The 24,877-nt window shown below is 44.2% G+C and overlaps 1 protein-coding gene and 1 pseudogene across 6 annotated transcripts in view; both read left to right on the forward strand.

The window, feature by feature from the left end:
* Positions 1–24,877, forward strand: part of NDUFAF1 (NADH:ubiquinone oxidoreductase complex assembly factor 1) — a 470,741-nt gene that overhangs the window by 116,676 nt on the left and 329,188 nt on the right. The gene's annotated exons all lie outside the window — the stretch shown is intronic.
* On the forward strand, positions 587–2,050 carry LOC141117650 (uncharacterized; annotated as a pseudogene).

Raw genomic sequence — 24,877 nt, forward strand, 5'->3', positions numbered from 1 at the left:
AAGGTGGCCAAGTTGATTCGGGGCCCGTTGAGAGCCCAGGGGCTGTGAGGAGCCAGGGCCTGTTCCTCCAGAAGAAGGTGTAACGCTTCCAGCGTCGTCTGGGCCTCTTCGGGGGTGCCAACAGAGTAGCTCTTGTTCCTAAAGTCAAAGGACAACCGAAATGGGAAGCCCCAGGCGTATTTGATGTGGTTATTTAGCAGGGCTGTAGTGAATGGCTTCATCTGATTTCTCTTCTGGAGAGTAATTTGGGAAAGGTCAGAGAAAAGCTGGTAGCGGTGGCCTTGGAAGCACAGCTCCGGTTTGTTTCTGGCCGCCATCAGGAGGGTTTCTTTTGTGCGATAGTATGTAAACTTGATGATGATATCCCTAGGGGTCCCTCCTGCCACTTTGGTCCCGACGCCTGGAAAAAGCGGAGTTAAAAACACAATTTTTACCGTGTTTTGCATTAGCGTTTTTTCGCGTTAGCGTTAAGTAGCGTTTTTTTAAAGAAAAACACATCTCTCAGCTATATATCACGCCCAAATTTCCCACAATGCCACAGAAACCAAAGAAAATATGTTACAGAGCATGTGTCGGTGCCATTTTGGTAGGAGAGAGAGGAGAGAGCTTTTCAGAGTCTGTTGGAGTCTTTTTTTCATTTTGTGGATTTTTCTGAGTAATATGGATCCTGCCGTCCAGAAGATAGATGAGGCAGTCCTTCTGATTGTCTTGCGGAGGCTGTGGAGAAGGAGACAGGAGGAGGAGAGAAGTAGCAGACGTCAATTTTCAGTGCATGCCAATGGTATCCCATCGGTTGTCTACAGGGTACTTTGCCAATATGCCAACAGCACTCATATCCGACAAAATTCCTTAACTTTACAAGGATATCTGTGCCGCTCTTTGATGACCTGTTGGAGAGGCTCAGGCCAAGGCTGACGAGGATGGACACTGTGATGTGAAGCTCTGTGTCACCGGAGGAATGGCTGCTAGTGACACTCAGGTAAGTGCAATACACATATGGGTTCGGGTTAGTGGATAAGGTCAGGGATAGCGGATAGTGTTAGGGGATAGGGTTAGGAGATAGGGTTTAGGGGTTAAGAGATAGGGTTAGGAGATAAGGTTAGGGGATAGGGTTAAGGGTAGGGTTAGGACTTATTTTTATGTTTTGTTTTTTTCAATATGTTAATTTTTTTATGTTATCTTAGGTTCCTTGCCACAGGACAAAGTTATGCCTCGTTGCATCACTACTTCCTCGTGGGCCTCACAATGATGTCCAAAGTAATAAAGGAAACATGTGTGGCTATATGGGAGGAGTTGCATGAAATTGTAATGCCAGAGCCCGCAGAAGACATCTGGGAATCAGTTGTCAACACTTTTTGGGAGAAAACTCAGTTCCCAAATTGTATTGTGTTTCCCATCAAGGGCACCATCAGGGTGAAGAAGCCTCCCTACTCTGGATCATCCTATTTTAACTACAAAAAATATTTTTTGGTGGTCCTCCTGGCATTGTCCGATGCACATCTTCAATTTTTTTGTGTGGATGTGGGAGCATATGGAAGCCAAGGTGACGCCCGCATATTCCGTGAGTCGGCCTTCGGACGTCTATATGAGGGACACCTCAATATTCCTGAAAGCAGGCCTCTACCCTGCACTGAGGAACCCAGCTTGCCATTAGTCATGGTGGCAGACGAGGCCTTTGGACTGGCTGAAAATCTTATGAGGCCATACAGTGGCTATGTCTCAGCCAACGACAAAAGATCTTCAATTATAGGATCAGCCGTGCACGCTGTGTTGTCGAATGTGCATTCGGTGTGTGCATGGCCAAATGGCGAGTTTTGCTGACAAGTATGCAACTTGATGTTGAGAAAGCCATTAAAGTCGTGCTGGCATGCTGCGTTCTGCACAACTTTTTGCGGAACAATGACAGAAGCAATGTTGAACAGGAGCCCAGTAACCAAGCTCAGAGGGTCCAATTTATGGACTTGCGGTCAACGGCACGTGTCATGAGCATTCAAAACCAATTTTTGAATCCCCTGATGGAGAAGTATCATGGCAGAATGATTATGTGTAAAAATAAAAAAAATTGGAATACATCTAGCTTTGCTTTCTTTCATTTTTTTGAAATAAAGCATTTCAAAATTGAAGTTTGTACTTTTTATGTCCATTTTTCAATGATTGTTCAACAAGTCCATTTGACTCTGCCTTTGGATAAGTGTATGTTAGCCCTTTTTGAGTCCTTTGCACTCTGCCTTCGGGTCAAGCGTAGGCTAAGCCCAAAAAGGGCTAGCCTACGCTTGTCCGAAGGCAGAGTGCAAAAGAGTCCTTTGCACTCTGCCTTCGGGGCAAGCAGAGTGCAAAGGAGTGCTATTGTGCATCATATAAAACACAAATTGAACAAATTTGTTTTCAATCAAAAAAGATATTTATTTTACAAAATAAAAGGGTTGGGATCACAACTGGTGATAGGTGGGGGTGTGTCCCGGGTAGTACTTACCGAGGCCGAGATGCCGAGAGTGGCTCGCCCTTGCGACCACGCGCACCCAGTCCCCCGAAGGTGATACAGGGAACAGGTGGCACGCGGAGGCATGGGCTACCAGCAGGGGTAAGTTCCTTGGAAAGACTGAGAGGCTGTATGGAGGATTAGCTGAGGCTCAGGAACTGGCTGAGGGTCTGGTGCAGGACAGAGGAATCGGGTACCAGAGGAAGTAAATAAGTCTGTGAAACAGTCCAGAGGTCAAATCCGGGTAAGGCAGGTAAGCAAGTCCGTTAGGCAGGCCGAGGGTCAAACACTAGTAGGCAGTTCAAGCAAAGTCTGTTAGGCAGGCTGAGGGTCAAACACTGGTAGGCAGATCAAGCAAAGTCCATTAAGCAAGCCGAGGGTCAGATCAAGGAGAGCAGCAGCGTAGTCAAGAACAGTCCGGGTCACAGCAGGTAGTCAGGTATAGCAAACTGGAAACAGGCACAAACAGGAAGCTGACAACAAACCAGCAACCCGTCTGGGTGCCAGAGCTGTCTGAAATGGCACCGCCATAGCGTGTGCTCTGGCGTGCGCCATTACGCACAATGCGTGTGCTACCGTGCACACTCGCAAACCACTGCGCGCACACGCGAGCTGTTGTGCACACGCCACACCATCGGGCTGCACACATGTGTGCGCCGGAGCGCCAATCCGCCGTGCAGGAGCAAGGGTAGCAAAAGTCCTTCTCTGACAGGGTGGATGCTTGCTCACCATGGGGATGTAGGAATTGGGGACGGGGTAATGCTTGGTGCTGGCGATCATGCAAAAAATCCTGCTGGTAGCGGGGTACAGGATATGAGGGATGAAAATGGGAGGTGGAAGGTGAAAATTCACCGTAGGAGTGTGGGGGTGTACAATGAGGTCTGGGACGGGATAGGTGGTGGTTGGCGTTGAGGAGGGGGCCGATATTGAGAGAGGGGTGCTAGCACTGCTGAGGTCCCGGGGGCCATTGGGGGATCATGAGAAGCATTATATGGATCACATGGAGGTGGCACACCACTTAGTTTTACTTGTCGGTATTGCATAGCAATACCATAAATGTGATTCATACAATGCTTCTCTTGGTCTCCCCCAATGTCCTCCAGGATGTGGTATAGGCTGCGGCAGAAGTGGGCGTGTTGGTTGCTGGTATCCAAAAATGCATCCACACTGCGCCTCTCCTGCCGCACTTCCTGCCGCAGTGCTAGCACCCTGTCGTCTGCCTCGATATTGCAGCCGACCCTCGTCTGACGTCCACGAACACTCCGCTCCCCACATTCTTGACTGCCAGTTGACGCTGAATCCAAGGCCCTGGATTCCTGCAAAAGAACAAAAATGTTTACATTGACATGTACATGGACAGACAGACAATGAGATAGACAGGCAGACATAAGCAGTTACCTCATCTGTGCACTGAACACTTCCCTCACTCAATGCACGTGTAGATGGATTTCCAGTTCTCACCATGGGACTGGTGGGTCTGTCAACCTCTGCCTCTTCTGCAGTCACCTCTCTTTGTCTAACAATGTTAGAAGTTGTCCTGCAGACAATACAAAATGTATAAACTTAAACAATAGCCATGGAACATACCGCCTAAAAAGCACATGTATGTACATAGGCAAATATATGATAAAAAAACTTACGGTCTGCTGTTGTTTATCATATTTTGGCGTAAGAACATCAAATTATTGTGGTAGATATGAGGTCTTTTGGCAGGCGCTGGTGCTCCACTACGTGCTGCCTTCTCTTCATCCGTCAGGTCCCTCCTGACACGATCGTGTAGCGCTTTCCAACGGCGCTATAAAGTTTTGCCTAAAATAACATGGAAAACAAGGGTCTAATATGCAATCTTCATTTACATTACACAAAAACAGACCATGCCTTCAAGGAAAATAGACTTACTTATTTCCTTTCTTGCTCCATGTCTTATGTCTTCCCAGCCAGGGGTAATAGCAGCACTAATATCCTCCCACGCTTTGACTTTTCTGATGTGGTCTCCGTGTAGTCGATGTGCCACATCCCAGAGTTCAGGATGGACCTGAACAGCATTGATTATGTCTACTTGTGACACACCACTTGCCATTTCCTTGGTCTCTTCTTCCACAGTCACATGGCTGTGCAAAGGACTATTGGGTAATCTAATGTCCAGACAGGAATTTCCTGTTTTTACAGAGATTACAGTGTCCAATCAACTTTTTGCAGCAAAAAAACGCGCAAAAATGCTGGTGCAGCGTCTTTGCGCTTTTTTTGCGTCTTTACAGCTCTAGCGCCGCGCCACGGAACGCCCTGGTCCTGGTGTTTTTTTACAGCTTAAAAACGCTATGCCATTTGCAGCTCAAAAACGCCTAGGTGGGCATGAAGCCATAGACTAACATGGACAGGCATTTTTAAGCTGCAAAAAATGCTCAAAGTTGCTGTAAAAAAGTTGCGTATGTAGCCTAAGTGCAAAGGAGGCATTTAAGGTCTTATAGACTCCAGATTTGTCAAAAAAAAATACTTGACATGTGACTATTGCTGTCACAAGGCATTCACACATGCCTTGTGACAGCAATACAAGTAATTACACCTTATTTTTTTTTTTTTTTAAAGGGACAGTGTAAAATAAAAAAGTAAAGGGCCCCATGCCTTTATGCTTGCGTGCAGACGCATATGCAAGTCACACCCGCAAATGTAAATGGTGTTCCTCCTCAGTGCAAGACACATGAAAGTCCGCATGGAGTTTGCAAAAAAAAAAAAAACCTGGAGGACTCCAAGATGGTGAGAAATAAGATTCTCTGGTCTGATGAGACCAAGATAGAACTTTTTGGCCTCAATTCTTAGCAGTATGTGTGGAGAAAACCAGGCACTGCTCATTACCTGTCCAATACAGTCCCAACAGTGAAGCATGGTGGTGGCAGCATCATGCTCTGGGGGTGTTTTTCAGCTGCAGGGACAGAACAACTGGTTGCCATTGAGGGAAAGATGAATGCGGCCAAGTACAGGGATATCCTGGACGAAAACCTTCTCCAGAGTGCTCAGGACCTCAGACTGGGCCGAAGGTTTACCTTCCAACAAGACAATGACCCTAAGCACACAGCTAAAATAACGAAGGAGTGGCTTCACAACAACTCTGTGACTGTTCTTGAATGGCCCAGCCAGAGTTAAACCCTGACTTAAACCCAATTAAGCATCTCTGGAGAGACCTAAAAATGGCTGTCCACCAACGTTTACCATCCAACCTGACAGAACTGGAGAGGATCTGCAAGGAGGAATGGCAGAGGATCACCAAATCCAGGTGTGAAAAACTGGTTGCATCTTTCCCAAAAAGACTCATGGCTGTATTAGATCAAAAGGGTGCTTCTACTAAATACTGAGCAAAGGGTCTGAATACTTAGGACCATGTGATATTTCAGTTTTTCTTTTTTAATAAATCTGCAAAAATGTCAACAGATCTGTGTTTTTCTGTCAATATGGGGTGCTGTGTGTACATTAATGAGGAAAAAAATTAACTTAAATTATTTTAGCAAATGGCTGCAATAAAACAGAGTGAAAAAATTAAGGGGGTCTGAATACTTTCCGTCCCCACTGTATGTGAAGTTGAAGTCGCGCCTGAAAACCAGCAAGCTAAGGGAAGAATCATTAGATTCTTATCTATTCCTTGTTTAAGCCAATAGCTTTTATGAAATGCTTAAGAAGAATCTGTCAGCATGTTGGCCAAATCCTCATTTCTGATGATTTATGTCTGACCTACCTTGTTGCTCAAGCTATGGTTGGGAGACTGGGCTTGAAAACTGTACTTAGGCAAGCACGCCTTTTGCACCAGATTTCCTGTTTGACTCTGAATTAGAAGCTACACTAGAGCCCATGACTGATAAGAGCAATGCAATTCTGGTAAAAAAAAGCCAATTAACAAGAGGTATTTTTAGGGTCCAAAAAAGTATCAGGATGGATCCAGGGATGGAAAGACTAAAATACTTTACACAGGCCAGAAGGGGAAGGATAAGGTAGGGGTCCTCTTAACCACCCTTTACCAGCCCTCCAAATCCCTATAAGGTTCCATCTCTGGGACTTTGATTAGGTGGTCCGTACCATTTATTACATAGTGACAGGTGACATATCACACAAGATCATGCAGGTGTATCATTCTGCCTTAGCTACTTAGGACACTTTGGCTGCCTTGTGGACAGAAAAGGTTTGTGCCATACTGCAGCAAGCTTTTCCACATTTATTTGTCACTACCAACTAGACCTTCTGTCACGTTTCGATCAGGCATTTGGGAGCAGGTCTTTAAGGCTGTAGTCTCTTTCTAGTCTAGTAAGTTCTTGCTTATCCTGTTGTATGCTGTCTTGGAAGACGTCTGTGGAAAACCAGAGTAAAACTTACTGGTAACTTACAGTAGTATTCCACGAAAGCAGAGTTCCCATTTATATTTTACCATCCTTTGGTTCTCCTAAGTTCAAAAGAGGATGATAGAAGGGCTTTCTTCCTTTCAACATAAAGTAGAACTATAGGCAAAACCTTTTTTTTTTCATACAATAAGGGGAGGGTGTATAACCCCTGTAAGGTTTATTTTTGTCCTTTGTCCCAAGGGAAGATTTAAAGTGTTTGTTTGTTTTCTACCCTCCCCTCTGTGCGCTCACTCCCATGTATCAGGGCTGCAGAGCCCTGACTTTGGAGTCATCAGTACGTGCCTCCGTCATCCGCAGCCAGCTCTGTCTCCTGTGTGCTCTCTCCCCCTCCTCTCCCCCCTCCCCTCTCTGCCTGACAGCACCCCAATCCTCTCCTGTTCTAAAAAAAAAAAAGTGTTTTTTTTTTTCTACAGTTCCCTCTGATATATATATATCAGTAGGCGGGAGGTGACTGTCTTTTTTTTTTTTTTTTTAAATGTGCTGTATAATAGCTTACTTCAGAGTGCCGTTTGGCGCTCATGTGACTGCCTGCCGGTCTCCTCGCTTCCTCTACTCGTCTCGGCTGATGTCGGTGGGGGTTTCCCAGCACCTTCCCCTGCAGCTCTCGCATTAGGACGGGAGACCAGTTGGCAGTCAGCTAGCTGAGCGCCGAACGGCGCTCTGAAGTAAGCTATTATACAGCATATTTTTATAAATGACTTGCACTGGGTAGCTTGCTTCTGTATATCAGAGGGAACTGTTTTACATTAACAAACACTTTAACTTCACTTCCTGTCCCATAGCCAGAACTGGAAGTGAGAGGAAATCCCTGCAAATTAAGGGAATATATTGGGGACCCCCCGTGTCACCAGAACTAGTGTCCCTATTAGAAAATTTCCCCTCTATTACTTTTCTGGGGACAACCCAAAATTTGTGATTTTCTTTTGCTTGCACGTTCTATGATAATGGTAAACAGGACTTATTTTTGTTTATTTACAACTATATTTAATTAGTATGTAGCTTCGTGGTCCTGTGAGATACAATATTTTGTTCTACTGTGTGTCCTTACGTGTAGGAAAATGACAATAACGCTTGACTTGACTTAAATCACAAATTCATCATTGAAATTTACAGGTGCATCTCGAAATTTTAGAATGTCATACAAAAATTAATTTGTTCTAGTAATTCAATTCAAAAAGTGAAACATCTATATTATATAGATTCATTATACACAGAGTAATATATTGCAAGCATTTCTTTCTTTTAATTTTCATGATTATTGCTTATGGTTAGTGAAAAGCCAAAATTCAGTATCTCAGCAAATTAGAATATTACATGAGACTAATAAAAAAGGATTTGTAATACAGAAACGTTGACTTACTAAAAAGTATGTCCGTGTACAATATGATATGCACTCAGTACTTGGTCGGGGCTCCTTTTGCATGAATTACTGCATCAATGTGGCAAGGCATGGAAGAAATTAGCCTGTAGCACTGCTGAGTTGTTAGGGAAGCCCAGGTTGTTTTGATAGCGACTTTCAGCTTGTCTGCATTGTTGAGTCTGGGGTGTCTCATCTTCCTCTTGGCAATACCCAGCAGAGGAAAGCATGAAGTACTCCAGAATTTCCTGGTAGAAGAAAACCTAGTCTTTAGTATCACTTTAAATACACGTTAGAATTGTTTTCTTTTTTTTTTTTTTCTTGTAATACTAGGTTTACTGCTAGCTTTTTCCTGTTGCACTGTTGCTTGATTAAAAAAGGTAGGGGTATTCAGAGGTGTGGAAATGTTTTAAAAAAATGAATTGTTAAAGGGACTAAATTGGGGGCCCCAATCTACTTGTCTCTCATGACCATGGCTTTTTTTCAGCGGGAACGCAGTTCAGGCACCTCCAGCACTGAATGCATGTAATGGCAAGGGGTTCAGTGTCTATTGATACTAGCTGGGGGATCTATTGTTGCTGGAGGGGATCTGTTTTTGCCGGGAGTGGGGGTCTGTTATTTCTAGGGGGATCTACTGTTGCTGGGAGGTATCTAGTGATGCTGGCTGTAGAAAAATCTGTTGCTGTTGGGGGTGTATTGTTTTAGGGGAGGGGGTATTTTGTTGCTGGCTGCATGGGATCTATTTTTACTGTGTACAAATTACGAAGTACCATACAAATTACAAAGTACCACAATTCTTACTTGGTTCTGTATTCTCTAAAAGGGGCAGTACTGGGAGGTGGGTAGGGGGTGGAACCAAGGAATGGTGCAGGAGGTGGGTAGGGAGTGGAGACAAAGGTGACTCAGGAAGTGGGGAGCTTCTGCACCTATTGTCTGAGGAAAAAAAAAGGCCTGCTCATGACAATCCACTTCTTCTAATTAAAAAAAAAAACAAAAAAAAAAAAACTATTATTTGCACAGCAGTTTTTCAAACGCAATATTTTTTGGAAAAAATACTTTTGAATTTTAATGCAAAAATAACACAATACATAACCCAATTTTTGGTAAAATCTAAAAGATGATGCTACACCGAGTAAATCGATACCAAACATTTTACATTTTAACCACTTCAATACCCACCCAGATGGGATCTCCCATCCTGGACAGGCGTCATATGACGTCCTCGGCTTTCCGGCGGTATAGGGGGCACGCGCGCCGCTTCAACAAGGAGCCGTGATGTCCGCCGGGCACCCGCGGTCACTTGTGACAGAGCTGGAACGTGGATCTGTGTGTGTAAATACACAGATCCACGTCCTGTCAGGGGAGAAGAGACAGATCGTGTGCTCCTAGTATATAGGAACACCGATCGGTCTCCTCCCCTAGTCAATCCCATCCTCTCCACAGTTAGAATCACTCCCTAGGTAAGACATTTAACCCCTTGGTCACCCCCTGCCAGTGACATATATACAGTCAGTCACGATAAAAATCGCAGATCACCTCCATTACTAGTAAAAAAAAAATTATAATAATAAAAATGCCATAAATCAATAACTTATTTGTAGGTGCTATAACTTTTGCACAAACCAATCCATATATGCTTATTACGATTTTATTTATGTCTTTATTATGTGTTGTTCTTCAGATTTTTGTTAAAAAAAAAATGGCCTCCTTTTTTGTTTATAGCGCAAAAAATACCACCAAAATTATTTGTGGGGAAAAAAATGATAAAAATTTCATTTGGGTACAGTGTTCAATGACTGCGCAATTGTCATTCAAAATGTTACAGCACTGAAAATTGGCCTTGGCAGGAAGGGGGTGAAAATGCCCTGTATTGAAGTTGTTAAAATTGCGCGCACCTGTGGAGCGGCAACAGTGTAAATTTTACTATCCATAGGTGACGCTTTAAAAGCCTTTACAGGTTACCACTTTTTTTTTTTTTTTTGAATAAAGATTTTATTGAGAAAAAAACAAATACAATATTGACATGTACAATCATGGCTCAGTGAGCCTGTATAGGTAATACACATCTACATATATAGTTAATCAAAAAGAGCTATATTGAAATAAGACAACTGTATTTCCAAGCTATGAGCAAAGAGTCAGATGTGACTACAATGCTTAGGAGTGCGCATTCTCAAAGGGTGTTATAAGAAAGGAGAAGGGAATGTCAGTGGCGCAAAAGATTATATGGGGATGAAGCAAGCGAAGGGGGAAAGGAAGGAGGGGTAAAAAATAGGGGGGAGGGGAAGACAGGGGGGAGTACAGATGAGGAGAGGGGATGAGGTCCTCACCAACTACCCTCTCCAGCTTATAGGGCTCACTACCCTTAAATATATCACAATTGGGTTTGAATTTAAGTTAGGCTTTGATAACAGAGGGGATGTTACTCCGGTTAGGAGTTATTTCGATGTCGACTTGAGATCTTGGTATGATTGGGAACTTCTGAAAGTAATCCAGGGTTCCAGGTATTTGTGAATTTGGAGATGTTATCCAAGGCAGTATATATCAGCTCCTCCATCTCAGCGATACAATTTATTCTGTTAAACCACTCAGAGACAGAAGGGGGAGATGTGGACCTCCAATGGGTCGATATGCACATCCTTGCAGCATTAATCATGTGCATGGCAACCGACTTATGATAATGTTTTTTAGGAAGTTTGGTTAGATGCAAGATATACTGCGCCGGGCAAAACTCTAGAGACAGTAATGACACTTGCTTTGTCAGCTCATGAACTTTGCTCCAGAATGGCTGGAGTGCCGGGCAGTCCCACCAAATATGGAGGAATGTGCCCGTCTCCACACCACACCACCAGCAGAGGTCAGGGACAGAGGGGGAGAATTTTTGTGTACCAGGTCCAGTGTTCTATACCATCTGGTTTTTAGTTTATATCCGTTCTCTTGAACCGATACATTCAGGGACCCTTTGTGAATGAAAAGGTGGACGCGGTCCCAGTCCTCCCCATCTTTCTCCGAACCCAGGGTCGATTCCCAGTAGGAACGTCCTGCACATAGGAGTGTGGGTGGTTCCTCGAACAGCGACGGGTAGAGCATGGAGATGACATGGCATTGGGGGGTCGAGCGAGTGCAGAGTGACTCCATGGTTGTGGGGGGTTTTGTAAAGCTTTGTTTTTGGGATGGGTCAGTTAGGTAATGTTTAAGCTGAAGGTAGGACCAGAGTGGAAATGTGCCTGTGTTAGAAAGCAGGGAAGTCTGGGTTACCTCTGACTGGAGTGATGGGGCAGAGTTTAGCTGAGACTGCAAGTACCGCGCATACCTCCTCTAATTCATGTAAGGTGGCTCCTACCAGGGGATGGGTTAAGTCTATTGGCGAAACATGTCTTTTGGACAGCCAGGGAGCATGACACAGTTCTGCCTTGGTCACTAGGCGTTGTAAAGAGACCCAGTCTATACGTTGGTTATGTAGACGCCAATCGACAATTTGCGCTAAATGTACTGCCCGGTAATAGCGTTGGAGATCAGAAGGCCAATTCCTCTACTCGCTTTAGGAAGCACCAATTTTGCCCAACTTATCCTTGGGGGTTTCTTACACCAAAGAAAAGTCCTACACATGGACTTGCACAGTCTAAAGAAGGAGGGTGGTAGGCAAATAGGTAATGTTTGTATTTTATATAGGAGCCAGGGAAGAACTGTCATTTTAAGGATGGACGCTCTTCCAAACCAGGAGATGGTCGGTTTATCCCACTTTTGGAGCTCTTGGCATATATTATGAAGTTCCGACTGAAAATTTCTATTGTAGAGTTCTGTTAAATCAGTAGGGAGTTGGATCCCCAGGTAGGTTATGGCTCCCGTTTTCCAATGAAAGGGGAGATTACATTGACTGACATTGCTCGGCCAGTTCTGTGGGTAGGAATATATTTAACGCGAACGATTTGGAGTAGTTTATTGTTAAGTTATATAGGAGTTTAAAGTGTTTTAGCGTATGTAGGAGATTGTAGGGACAGTGGCTTGCGAAAGTATTCGGCCCCCTTTTAACTTTTCAACCTTTTGCCACATTTCAGGCTTCAAACATAAAGATCTAAAATTTTAATTTTTTGTGAAGAATCACCAACAAGTGGGACACAATTGTGAAGTGGAACGAAATCTATTGGATTTTTGAAACTTTTTTAACTAATAAAAAAATGAAAAGTGGGGCGTGCAAAATTATTCGGCCCCCTCTTTCGTTAATACTTTGTAGAGCCACCTTTTGCTGCGATTACAGCTGCAAGTCGCTTGAGGTATGTCTCTATCAGTTTTGCACATCGAAAGACTGAAATTCTTGCCCATTCTTCCTTGCAAAACAGCTCGAGCTCAGTGAGGTTGGATGGAGAGCGTTTGTGAACAGCAGTTTTCAGCTCTTTCCACAGATTCTCGATTGGATTCAGGTCTGGACTTTGACTTGGCCATTCTAACACCTGGATACGTTTATTTGTGAACCATTCCTTTGTAGATGTTGCTGTATGTTTGGGATCATTGTCTTGTTGGAAGATAAATCTCCGTCCCAGTTTCAGGTCTTTTGCAGACTCCAACAGGTTTTCATCCAGAATGGTCCTGTATTTGGCTGCGTCCATCTTCCCCTCAATTTTAACCATCTTCCCTGTCCCTGCTGAAGAAAAGCAGGCCCAAACCATGATGCTGCCACCACCATGTTTGACAGTGGGGATGGTGTGTTGAGTGTTATGAGCTGTGTTGCTTTTACGCCAAACATATCATTTTGCATTGTGGCCAAAAAGTTCGATTTTGGTTTCATCGGACCAGAGCACCTTCTTCCACATGTTTGGTGTGTCTCCCAGGTGGCTTGTGGCAAGCTTTAGATGAGACTTTTTATGGATATCTTTGAGAAATGGCTTTCTTCTTGCCACTCTTCCATAAAGGCCAGATTTGTATAGTGTACGACTGATTGTTGTCCTATGGACAGACTCTCCCACCTCAGCTGTAGTTCTCTGCAGTTCATCCAGAGTGATCATGGGCCTCTTGGCTGCATCTCTGATCAGTCTTTTCCTTGTCTGAGCTGAAAGTTTAGAGGGACAGCCAGGTCTTGGTAGATTTGCAGTGGTCTGATACGCCTTCCATTTCAAAATGATCGCTTGCACAGTGCTCCTTGGGATGTTTAAAGCTTGGGAAATCTTTTTGTATCCAAATCCGGCTTTAAACTTCTCCACAACAGTATTACGGACCTGCCTGGTGTGTTCCTTGGTCTTCATGATGCTCTCTGCGCTTTCAACAGAACCCTGAGACTATCACAGAGCAGGTGCATTTATACAGAGACTTGATTACACACAGGTGGATTCTATTTATCACCATCAGTCATTTAGGACAACATTGGATCATTCAGAGATCCTCGCTGAACTTCTGGAGTGAGTTTGCTGCACTGAAAGTAAAGGGGCCAAATAATTTTGCACGCACCACTTTTCAGTTTTTTAATTGCTAAAAAAGTTTAAAATATCCAATAGATTTCGTTCCACTTCACAATTGTGTCCCACTTGTTGGTGATTCTTGACAAAAAATTAAAATTTTATATCTTTATGTTTGAAGCCTGAAATGTGGTAAAAGGTTGAAAAGTTCAAGGGGGCCGAATACTTTCGCAAGCCACTGATGTCAGCAGTTACATAGTTACATAGTAGGTGAGGTTGAAAAAAGACACAAGTCCATCAAGTCCAACCTATGTGTGTGATTATGTGTCAGTATTACATTACATATCCCTGTATATTGCGGTCATTCAGGTGATTATCTAATAGTTTCTTGAAGCTATCAATGCTCCCCGCTGAGACCACCGCCTGTGGAAGGGAATTCCACATCCTTGCCGCTCTTACAGTAAAGAACCCTCTACGTAGTTTAAGGTTAAACCTCTTTTCTTCTAATTGTAATGAGTGGCCACGAGTCTTATTAAACTCTCTTCTGCGAAAAAGTTTTATCCCTATTGTGGGGTCACCAGTACAGTATTTGTAAATTGAAATCATATCCCCTCTCAAGCGTCTCTTCTCCAGAGAGAATAAGTTTAGTGCTCGCAACCTTTCCTCATAACTAAGATCCTCCAGACCCTTTATTAGCTTTGTTGCCCTTCTTTGTACTCGCTCCATTTCCAGTACGTCCCTCCTGAGGACTGGTGCTCAGAACTGGACAGCATACTCCAGGTGCGGGCGGACCAGAGTCTTGTAGAGCGGGAGAATTATCGTTTTATCTCTGCAGTTGATCCCCCTTTTAATGCATGCCAATATTCTGTTTGCTTTATTAGCAGCAGCTTGGCATTGCATGCCATTGCTGAGCCTATCATCCACTAGGACCCCCAAGTCCTTTTCCATCCTAGATTCCCCCAGAGGTTCTCTCCCTAGTGTATAGATTGCATTCATATTTTTGACACCCAAATGCATTATTTTACATTTTTCTACATTGAACCTCATTTGCCATGTAGTCGCCCACCCCATTAATTTGTTCAGGTCTTTTTGCAAGATTTCCACATCCTGCAGAGAAGTTATTGCCCTGCTTAGCTTAGTATTGTCTGCAAATACAGAGATGGAACTGTTTATCCCATCCTCCAGGTCGTTTATGAACAAATTAAATAGGATTGGTCCCAGTACAGAACCCTGGGGGACCCCACTACCCACCCCTGACCATTCTGAGTACTCCCCATTTATCACCACCCTCTGAACACGCCCTTGTAGCCAGTTTTCAATCCATGTACTCACCCTATGGTCCATGCCAACGCACCTTATTTTGTACAGTAAACGTTTATGGGGAACTGTGTCAAATGCTTTTGCAAAATCCAGATACACCACGTCTACGGGCCTTCCTTTATCTAGATGGCAACTCACCTCCTCATAGAAGGTTAATAGATTGGTTTGGCAAGAACGATTCTTCATGAATCCATGCTGATTACTGCTAATGATATCATTCTTATTACTAAAATCTTGTATATAGTCCCTTATCATCCCCTCCAAGAGTTTACATACTATTGATGTTAGGCTAACTGGTCTGTAATTCCCAGGGATGTTTTTTGGGCCCTTTTTAAATATTGGTGCTACATTGGCTTTTCTCCAATCAGCTGGTACCATTCCAGTCAATAGACTGTCTGTAAAAATTAGGAACAACGGTCTGGCAATCACCTGACTGAGTTCCCTAAGTACCCTCGGATGCAAGCCATCTGGTCCCGGTGATTTATTAATGTTAAGTTTCTCAAGTCTAATTTTAATTCCGTCCTCTGTTAACCATGTAGGTGCTTCCTGTGTTGTGTCATGAGGATAAACACTGCAGTTTTGGTTACTGAAGCGCCCCGATTCACTCGTGAAGACTGAGGAGAAGAATAAATTCAATACCTCTGCCATCTCCCCATCCTTTGTAACCAGATGTCCTTCCTCATTCTTTATGGGGCCAATATGGTCTGTCCTCCCTTTTTTACTGTAGCAGTGAGGAGAGGAAAAGCAGAGTGGGGGGGGACAGGGGGCACCCCTGTCTGGTTCCGTTTTGGATGAAGAAGGCTTCCGAAAGATGGCCATTGACCTTGACCCAAGCTCTGGGATTAGCGTATAGTGAGAGAATCAACGCCAGCATGCGGAGTTTAAGCCCCAATGAGATCAAGACAGCGTCCATATAATCCCAGGCCACTCTGTCGAACGCCTTCTCTGCATCCATTGCCAGGAAGAAGCCCTCCCATTGAGAAGAGGTAAGCCAAATATGTAAGTTCAGGGCCTTAATGGTATTGTCCCTGGCTTTCCTTCCTTGGACAAAGCCCACTTGGTCTAGGCCTATCCAAGTAGTTATGTGTTGGGACAAGCGGTTTGCCAAAATTTTGGCAAAGAGCTTGATGTCCACGTTAAGGAGGGAGATTGGGCGATAGCTACATTGGTCCTTGGGGCGACTGAAATATAAGCTTCCAGAAGTCTTTCAGAGTTGCAGGGAGCGGTAGCGAGTGAGTTAAAAGCTTTAAGAAAATGTGGTGCCAGGATGTCCGGGAAGGTTTTATAATATAGTGTCGTAAAGCCGTCAGGGCCTGGACTCTTGCCTGGTTTCGTAGATTTAAGGGCCTCTAGGAATTCCTCTAAAGTCAGAGGGGCCTCTAGGGCATGTGAATCGTCTGCCGACAAGGCAGAGGGGCAATGCTCACTCAGGAAGTCTGTAATCCGTTTCTGACGGCTTAACTGCGCAGTATGATCCTTATCTCCCGAACGCAGGTTATATAACTTATTGTAAAAGGAATGGAACTGGCGAGCAATGTCCTCGTTTTTAGAAATTATCGTACCTGAGAGGTCCACAATGTAGTGGATCGTGGTGGCTAGTCTGCGTTATTGAGTGGCTCTGGCCAGCTACCTACCTGGCTTGTTACTGTGTTCATAGAACAGTTTTTGTGTCAAGATAGTACGTCGGCGTGCCCTTTTGGAGAGTTCCTCTTGTAGAAGGGAGCATGTGTCTGTTAATTCTTGTGCTGTTGCCACCACTAATGTGCGTTTGTGCTGAGCCTCTAGAGTGCATATCTTATCAGATAGTGCTAGTACCAGGGCTTCTCGTTCCCTCTTTCTCCGCGCTGAGGCCAACAGTAGCTGGCCTCTGATGACACACTTATGAGCCTCCCACTGTGTCATGGGGGAAACCTCCGGTGTGTCATTGCGGAGAAAGAAGGCCCTCGGCTCCTGTCTAAGATTTGCCAAGTCTCCAGGGTCTGCAAGAAGAGAAGCATCTAATTTCCAAGTTGTGGTGGTGGTGACTATCTCAGGAAACCACAAGGTGGCAGTGATAGGGTGATGGTCAGATATTGTCTCTATGTTGGCACTATGAAGGTATGGAAGATCCGTCTGTTTCGCAAACAGGTAGTCCAAACGTGAATACCTTTTGTGTGGAGGGGAGAAGAAGGTGTAGTCCCTATCTCGGGGGTAGAGGGTTCTCCAGGTATCATGTGACGTCAGTGATGCAAGTTGGTGCTTAATTTGGCGTATGGAAGAGAGGAAGTCCCAGTTGAGGTATCTGTTAGGGGGCCTAGCGATATGTTGAAGTCACAGGACACTGCTGCGTTTTTCCGGTATGTTCAATCCTTTAAATTCTAAGAGAGAGGGGAGCTGAGCGTGTTGGGTTGTGCGACGTGTTTAATTTTAAAGTGGCTGGCTTCGGATAATCCTGTAGCTGGAGAGGGTAGTAAAGGCGGTGAGAAAAGGGCAAAGAGGTAGGGAAGGAAAAGGGGAGAGAAAAAAAATGGGGGGGGGGAGTGCAAGCAAGCGGCAGTGTAAGCGAGGCGATAGGATCACCACTTAACTTCCGGAGGTGGAAACAGGCCTGCTAGTCCACCTAGTTGGACAGGGAGGGAGTAAAGATGGGTTAAGTGGAGGGTTAGCCAGAACTAGTTCAAGGGGGGACCTGCTGCCCTGAGTTGGGTTATGAGACTAGCACCGGGGTATAAGCAACATCGACAAACCAGGGCTAACATTAAATGAAACAGTAACTTGTACAACAGCGTATAGCTAACAAAAGTAACAGAAATGTTCGAGAGGAGGGGCCGAGAGATGATTCCTTTAGTAGGTAATGGGCCTATTTATCAGGCTTCCCGGTTCAGGTTTGAGGGTAAGAAGGGGGGCATTTAGTATGAATAATAGACGTGGAAACTCCAGGGTCTGTATCCCATTGGGCTTCCCCTAATGCGGGGCGTGGGTCAAAGTATACTGATCCCATTGCCCGTAGGCCAGAGCTTAAACAGACTGTCCTGCAGTTGTCCGAGTTTCCGCTTCCATATGTCTTTGACATGCAAGGGTAACACTTAACTTAGTACAGTGTTAAGTTGAATTCCAGGGGACTAGAAGTTGAGCTCACCAATCTGGGTGTTGGTGTAAAGATGCTGTAGTCGGAGATGTCAGAGCCCCAAGTAGCATGGTGGGTCAATTGTCTTTCCCGATTATCACATTATTCTGGGGTACTACGAGGCATATATTACATATTATCATTGTAAGAGATGCAAGTGGTGTTCATTACATCTAAGTATTAATAACACACAGCTGCAGAACACAAAATCTACCATGATAACTTTAGTTCACTTTAAAGTGCCTGCTGTGGGTTAGACTCAGAAGAAAGGTTTCATCATAAACTAGAGAAAGAAAACCTGATGCGAGTCCACAAGTCATCAATTCCCGAGGCCGAGGAAGTTGTTTGTGTGGTTCTTCAGCTTGCAGTCCAGGCCTGAGGGAGAGCAAAAAGACAGGGGACAAAAGAAAAGGGCAAGTACCACGGCCAAGCACATCGCTGCATAGCGTCAATGGTAGGAAGGCCTCTCTGGGATATAAACGTAATAGAGGTATTGTGCACCAAATGTTTTACAGTAGGTAGCCGTGTGCCGGATCAGGGGGAGTAAGTTGTAGAACAGTATTTTGTGTCACAAGTATAACTTCAGAACCTAGAAGGCGTCTGCAGAACATCAAAAACCCGGCGGAGCATACATAGGGGCCTCAGAGAAGTGGTAAGATAACGGCTCCGGGTAAAAATGTAAGAACTGCGGTGGCGGTCAACATGCCAACAGGGGGAGTGTGATGGTGTAAAGTGCGAGGTTACTCACAAACTTGGTGGTTTAGGTTTAGTGCGCTGTCTTCCGACGAGTCGAGGAGGGCGAAGATCTCAGATCCCGATCCGTGATGTAATCTGCTTGTCTCCTTGGCAAGTTGGAGGTTGATTTGTGGCGCCTCTGACGGTTGCATTGCGAACGGGTAGTCACTTCTTGTTGTGTAAAGTTCCAGGGTTCAGGATGCATGAACGAACTGTACCATTCAGTTACAGCAACCTCCGGAATGCCCAGGGTGTTACAAAAATTATGCAGATCCATTGGAGTACGCAGGAGAGCTGTACGATTTCCCACTGTCGCAGCTAAACAGAATGGATACTTCCAGCGATATATGATATGCCTGTCTCGTAAGACGTTGAGAAGGGGGCGGAGTTCCCTTCTGTGTTGCAGCGTAATGGCCGACAGGTCCTGGAATATTTGTATGGGAGAACCTTCATGCTGGAGTTGACCTTGGTCACGTGCTAGGCGTAATATGTCCTCCTTCTGGGTGTAGCTGACTAAGCAGCATATTGTGTCCCTGGGGGGGGTCCCCTTCCCGACCCCTGGGTCTAAGGGCCCTGTAGCATCTCTCCATTTCTATGGGGGCGTCAGGGGGTCTGCCAAGGGGGGTGTTACAGATGGCCCACACCGTTGGTTGCAATTGAGGGGGTGTGGTGTCTATAGTCTCCGGGATCCCCCTGATGCGTAAATTGCGTCTGCGCCCCCTATTATCTAAGTCCACAAGGTGGCGGTGCATCTCAATGAGGTTCCATGCGTGGGTGTCTGTGACTTGTTGTACTTGTCTTATGGCTGTGCCATGCGTCATGGCGGCAGACTCTACAGTCTCTAGGCGTGGTGTGACCGCTTTAAGGTCTGAGATGGCGGCTGTTAGAGTATTTTTAATATCTAGTGCCACTAGCTGTAGGTCTGCCATGCTAAGAAGCGGGGATGGCTGTACAGCATTCCTGGCACTTGTCATTTGTTCCCCAGGGTCTAAGGTGCTGGGCTGGCTGGGATGACTCACCGCCTCGTGGCTCAGGAACGGAGTCGGGGCCTGCGTGGAGGCCTGTGATTGAGTGTGTGCGGCCGCGTGCTGAGACCGGAATATCTCCGGGATGGTCCAGCTTAGCTGTGTGACTTGATCCGTCTGAGAGCGGGCGGCGGCGCTGCTTCTCTTGGCCATCTCTGTGTTGTAAATTTACCGCTGTATCGCTAATGAAAGCTGGAATGTCGGCCCTGGATGCCGGAGCGTGCTGTTCAGGCAGCCATCTCGGTCCGGTGCCAGGCCACGCCCCTACAGTTTACCACTTTAGATTTACACAGGAGGTCCGGTGCTAGAATTACTGCTCATAATCTGAAGTTTGTTGTGTTACCTCACATGTGTGGGGCGATTGCTGTGTGCGTGCATGTGGGACGGGTGCAAAAAAAAAAAGTTAAAATTAATGTAAACATCCCTTGTGACAACAATAGGCAGTGACAGCTACTCTTTATGACAGGGGTGTCCAAACTTTTTTCAAAGAGGGCCAGATTTGATGAAGTGAACATGCTTGAGGGCCGACCATTTTGCCACACTGCACAATAAGAACTCTCTTGCCTTTGTGGCTGTGTGTGGTGAAGAGTCTAAGGATGAGCTCGGGTGTGTTATTTGGATATGCTGTATTTATCGGCGTATAACCATGTACCTTCACTTTAAGAGGGAAGTTTCAGGAAAAAACTTAAATTTTAAATACAGAAGCAAAATAAGGGTCAGTGCCCATGTGCAGCCTCACCATTGCCATGAATGCAGCCTCACCATTGCTTTGTATGCAGCTTTACCATTGCCCTGAATGCAGCCTTACCATTGCCATCAGTGCAGCCTGATCCATGCCAATCTGCGGCCTTGGAGGGGGCGGGACGAGCGCCAACAGATTACATGCAGGATCATTACCTGTTTATGCTGCGAAAGGAATATATTCTAAATATATATATTTGCGCTACAAGTATTTATTTATTTATTTCAGTTACTTATGTAGCGCTGTCAATTTTACGCAGCGCTTTACATATACATTGTACATTCACATCAGTCCCTACCCTCAACAACCTTACAATCTAAGGTCCCTAACTCACATTCATACATACTAGGGACAATTTAGACAGGATCCAATTAACCTACCAGCATGTCTTTGGAGTGTGGGAGGAAACCGGAGTACCCGGAGGAAACCCACGCAGGCACAGGGAGAACATGCAAACCCCAGGCAGGTGGTGTCGTGGTTGGGACTCGAACAGAAGTAAAAAATGACTATGTTAAACCAAAAAAAAACGTTCCAACATCTGGATTGGAACCATCTGTTATACATAAGTCGTTTAGACCCAAATCAAAGTTTTTTCCAGTTAATTCTAAAGGCCCTTATATCGAAACATATCAAGCCGTGCATAAAGATCTCTTATCACTTTGTGACACACCAAACACTCAGAAACATCAAAATCTAAGTAAAGAGGAGAGTCTGTCACTAAAAAATCTAATGGGCAATATGGACATCATTTTTAGGCAAGCTGATAAGGGAGGTAGTCTGGTAATACAAAATCGTGTAGACTATATTAAGGCAGCCAGTCGGTTGCTAGCTGATACAGATACTTATCTGAAATTACGAACTGATCCCTTACCGGAATTTCAGCAGGAATTCAAGACCTTGGTACAGGAGGCGTGGAATAACGGGGTGCTCACTAATAAAGAGAGACCATTCATATTGCCATCAGAATGTAGCACCCCGTATTTCTATCACACAAATTGTTGTTCAATCCCCGGGAAGTGTAGTGTGAATTATTCCTGTGCTACCGTGATGGAGAAATAAAAGAATAAAAAGATAAAAGTATCTGCGCGCAGCTGTTCATTCCCCCGGGAAGACCAATTGTGGCTAGCACCAACAGTTTTATTAATGGTCTTTCTAAATATATTGATTTTTGTTTAAACCCCTGGTCTGTCAATTGCCCTCGTACATTAAGGATTCAAGTGAAGTGATTGATGCTCTTCAACACTACAAGTGGGAGGATGGATATTGCTGGGCATCTCTTGATGTCACCTCCCTGTATACCTCCATACCCCACGAAATAGGCTTAAAGGCCATACAATATTTTTTATCTAAAAGTGGAGATTTTAACTCATTACAGTCACAATTTTTGATCCAGACTAATGAATTTTGTTTAAAACGTAATTATTTTACATTTTGCGAGCAATTCTCTCTACAGCGTAGGGGTACAGCCATGGGGGCGAACTTTGCCCCAGTATATGACAACTTAACCATGGGTCACTGGGAGGAGGACAATATCTGGGCCAACAATCCATTTGTTGAACATCTTGTGTATTTTGGTCGATACATTGATGATGTTGTACTCCTATGGAGCGGGGGCCCAGAGTTGTTCCTTTCCTTTTGTGGACCATTGCAATGCCAACCCCACGGGTTTGTCCTTTACGCATGTACTTGATTCTAATGAAGTTGTATTTTTGGATCTAGTATTATCTCATGACCAAAACAGGTCAATACAAAAAATCATGTTAAGCCTACTAGTGGCAATTCCTATTTCCACTTTAGAAGCTGCCATCACTCCACATGGAAAAGTAATATTCCTAGTGGACAATTCAATAGACTGAGACAAAATTGTTCGAGAGTGGAGGATTATATGGAACAAGGGGCCATGATGACAAAAGTTTGAAGAGAAAGATTATCTACGTGAATTAACAACGCTTTTTTGTCTAACATGAACCCTCTGCCCAGAAAGAAGGTCTCGAGAGAGGAATCAAATAATCATAGTGATAAATTTAAATCTGTTTCTAAAATAATAAAAAAAAACTATAACATTCTATTGCTAGATCAACGCCTAGCTCTGGTACGACCTGAGGTTCCACAAGTCACTTTACGCAGAGCTCGCACCATAAAAAACTTATTGGCACCTAGTAAGATAACAAATAAACCAACTAGATCCCCTCTGGGATCCCCCATATTTTGATGACAGGAAAGGTATTTTCCAGTGCAAAAAAGAGGATGCCTGACCTCTATTAGCCATGGGACTAACATGATCACTACTATTTTAGGAAGAAATTATGAAATCAGGCAGGTCATTACATGCTCTACTGATTTTGTGATCTATGTCCTACAGTGTCTGTGCAGCCTTTTCTATGTGGGTTGTACCATTCGGGCATTACGTGCAAGAATAGGGGATCACCGTAGACATATCGCAAAGGGATGTGATGAGCATAGTGTTCCCTGGCACTTTCATTGTTTCCACAATAAAGACATAAAATGTCTGGAGGTTTTTGTGATAGAAACTATTCCAAAAGGAACACTAACTACTAATGAGAGATTTTCTCTTTTATGTAAAAGAGAAGTGTTCTGGATATACATATATGATGGATATATATATATCTATATATGGATGTTCAATTCTCTTGAAGAATTAGAAATGTGTAGTTTTGTATAAGTTTTTTTATCTTGAATATATGTGGTATTTAATTATTTTTTTCTAATTCTCTATGAACATAAATTAATTGGTAATATGTATTTTTATGAATTTGTAGTGATTTTTTTCCATGTTTTATTGTTATACAAGAGGTTATAGTTTTTTTTTTTTTTTTTTTTTTTTAATGATTTTAGTAGGCATATGTTGAATTAGACCAAATATGAATTGATGGTAGTAGTATTGGTCATTTATTTGTAAATCCTTTGAGCAACGAGGGGTTGATGAGTAGTAAGTAGATGTTTCCGCCCCTTAGCTCGTTTAATTCTTCCCACCAAATCAATTTTTTTCTGCCAAGTTTAGACTATTTAAATCTCTATGGTTGCCCATCTCCTTGACTGTGACAAAGCGCAGGTGTGCGAAACGTGGCAACATTACACACAGCTTTTGGACTTATCTCTGGGCAATCAGTGGTAGCCTAGACAGCTTTTTAGCTTGTCATACTTAGACCTTCCAGCAGAGGGCTCTACATCCCCACAGCGTGTGAAGGAAAGATCTACAGCTGATTCACCGCAGCAACGCCAGGCTTTTCCCTTCCTGAGTCAGTGTCTTAGCTGGCCTGACGTCACTGGCACTCGTGGGATGGAGCCCTGCTCCATCGCTTTGCTGTATGTGGTTTACCCCTCTGCACGCTGATCTCCATCTGCATGTAGGTGAGCAGGTCCCTAGGGATCACACCCTGACCCAGCAGGGACACAGTTGGCTGTCTCACCTTCCATTGTGCTCATCCATTCTTCTCCCCTCTCTCCCGTCATTTGGGAGAACGGCTCTGGTTGGAACTCAGCATAAGCTCCTGGTTGCTCAGCGGACTTAGGGTGACTACGTAAGCTATTTTTCATTTGATTATTGTGAGTGAACAGGACTGTTTTATTAGCTGCATTTTTGAAAAAACTTTTTTTATTATTCACAAGAGTTTCATCTGCTGCGGACTGTTTTTAACCCATTGAGCGCTGGATTTTTTGTGTGTGTACTGTTACAAGAGAGAGAGACAACCATCGGCTCTAAACCCTGCTGCTTGCCCACAGCAGGGCTAAATGTAAAGAAAACTTCTTGTCCGTCATCCAGAGCTGCATGTCCCAGCTGTCAGGCGATAGGAATTAAACATCCCTGAGTATTGCTTATACCAGGCTTGAGATAAAAAAAAAAAAAAAACCTCTAAAGAAGATGAAAAATTCTAGAATGAATTATTGGATGAATTATTTTTCAAAGCAATAAATGGCATTACACCCCCTTTGTACTTTGAGCATCTCCACTCCAATTTATTCTCAATGCTTATAATGCAACGTATATACTGGCAACCCCCTCCACATTTAGTTTTCCTGCCTAGAACTAGTGTCCCCATTGGAAAAATACTATTCTATATTACTGTTCTGGGGAGAACCCAAAATGTGGGATTTTCTTTTACTTTCACTTTTGATGATAATGGTAAACAGGACAAATAGGGTGAATCTCCCTAATGCAGGAGTGCTTAACCTTTTGAAGAGCGAGGGCCACTTAAGTGACCAGTTGCAGGCCACAATGAAATGAAATGGTGCAAAAAGTAGATTTTTTATTTTGTTTTGAAAAGCATAATGAACATTTTCCTCCTGCAGCTGCTAAATGGCGGCGGCAGGAAGAGC

This window comes from Aquarana catesbeiana, linkage group LG13 (genome assembly GCF_042186555.1).
Source record: "Aquarana catesbeiana isolate 2022-GZ linkage group LG13, ASM4218655v1, whole genome shotgun sequence".
Lineage (NCBI taxonomy): Eukaryota > Metazoa > Chordata > Amphibia > Anura > Ranidae > Aquarana > Aquarana catesbeiana.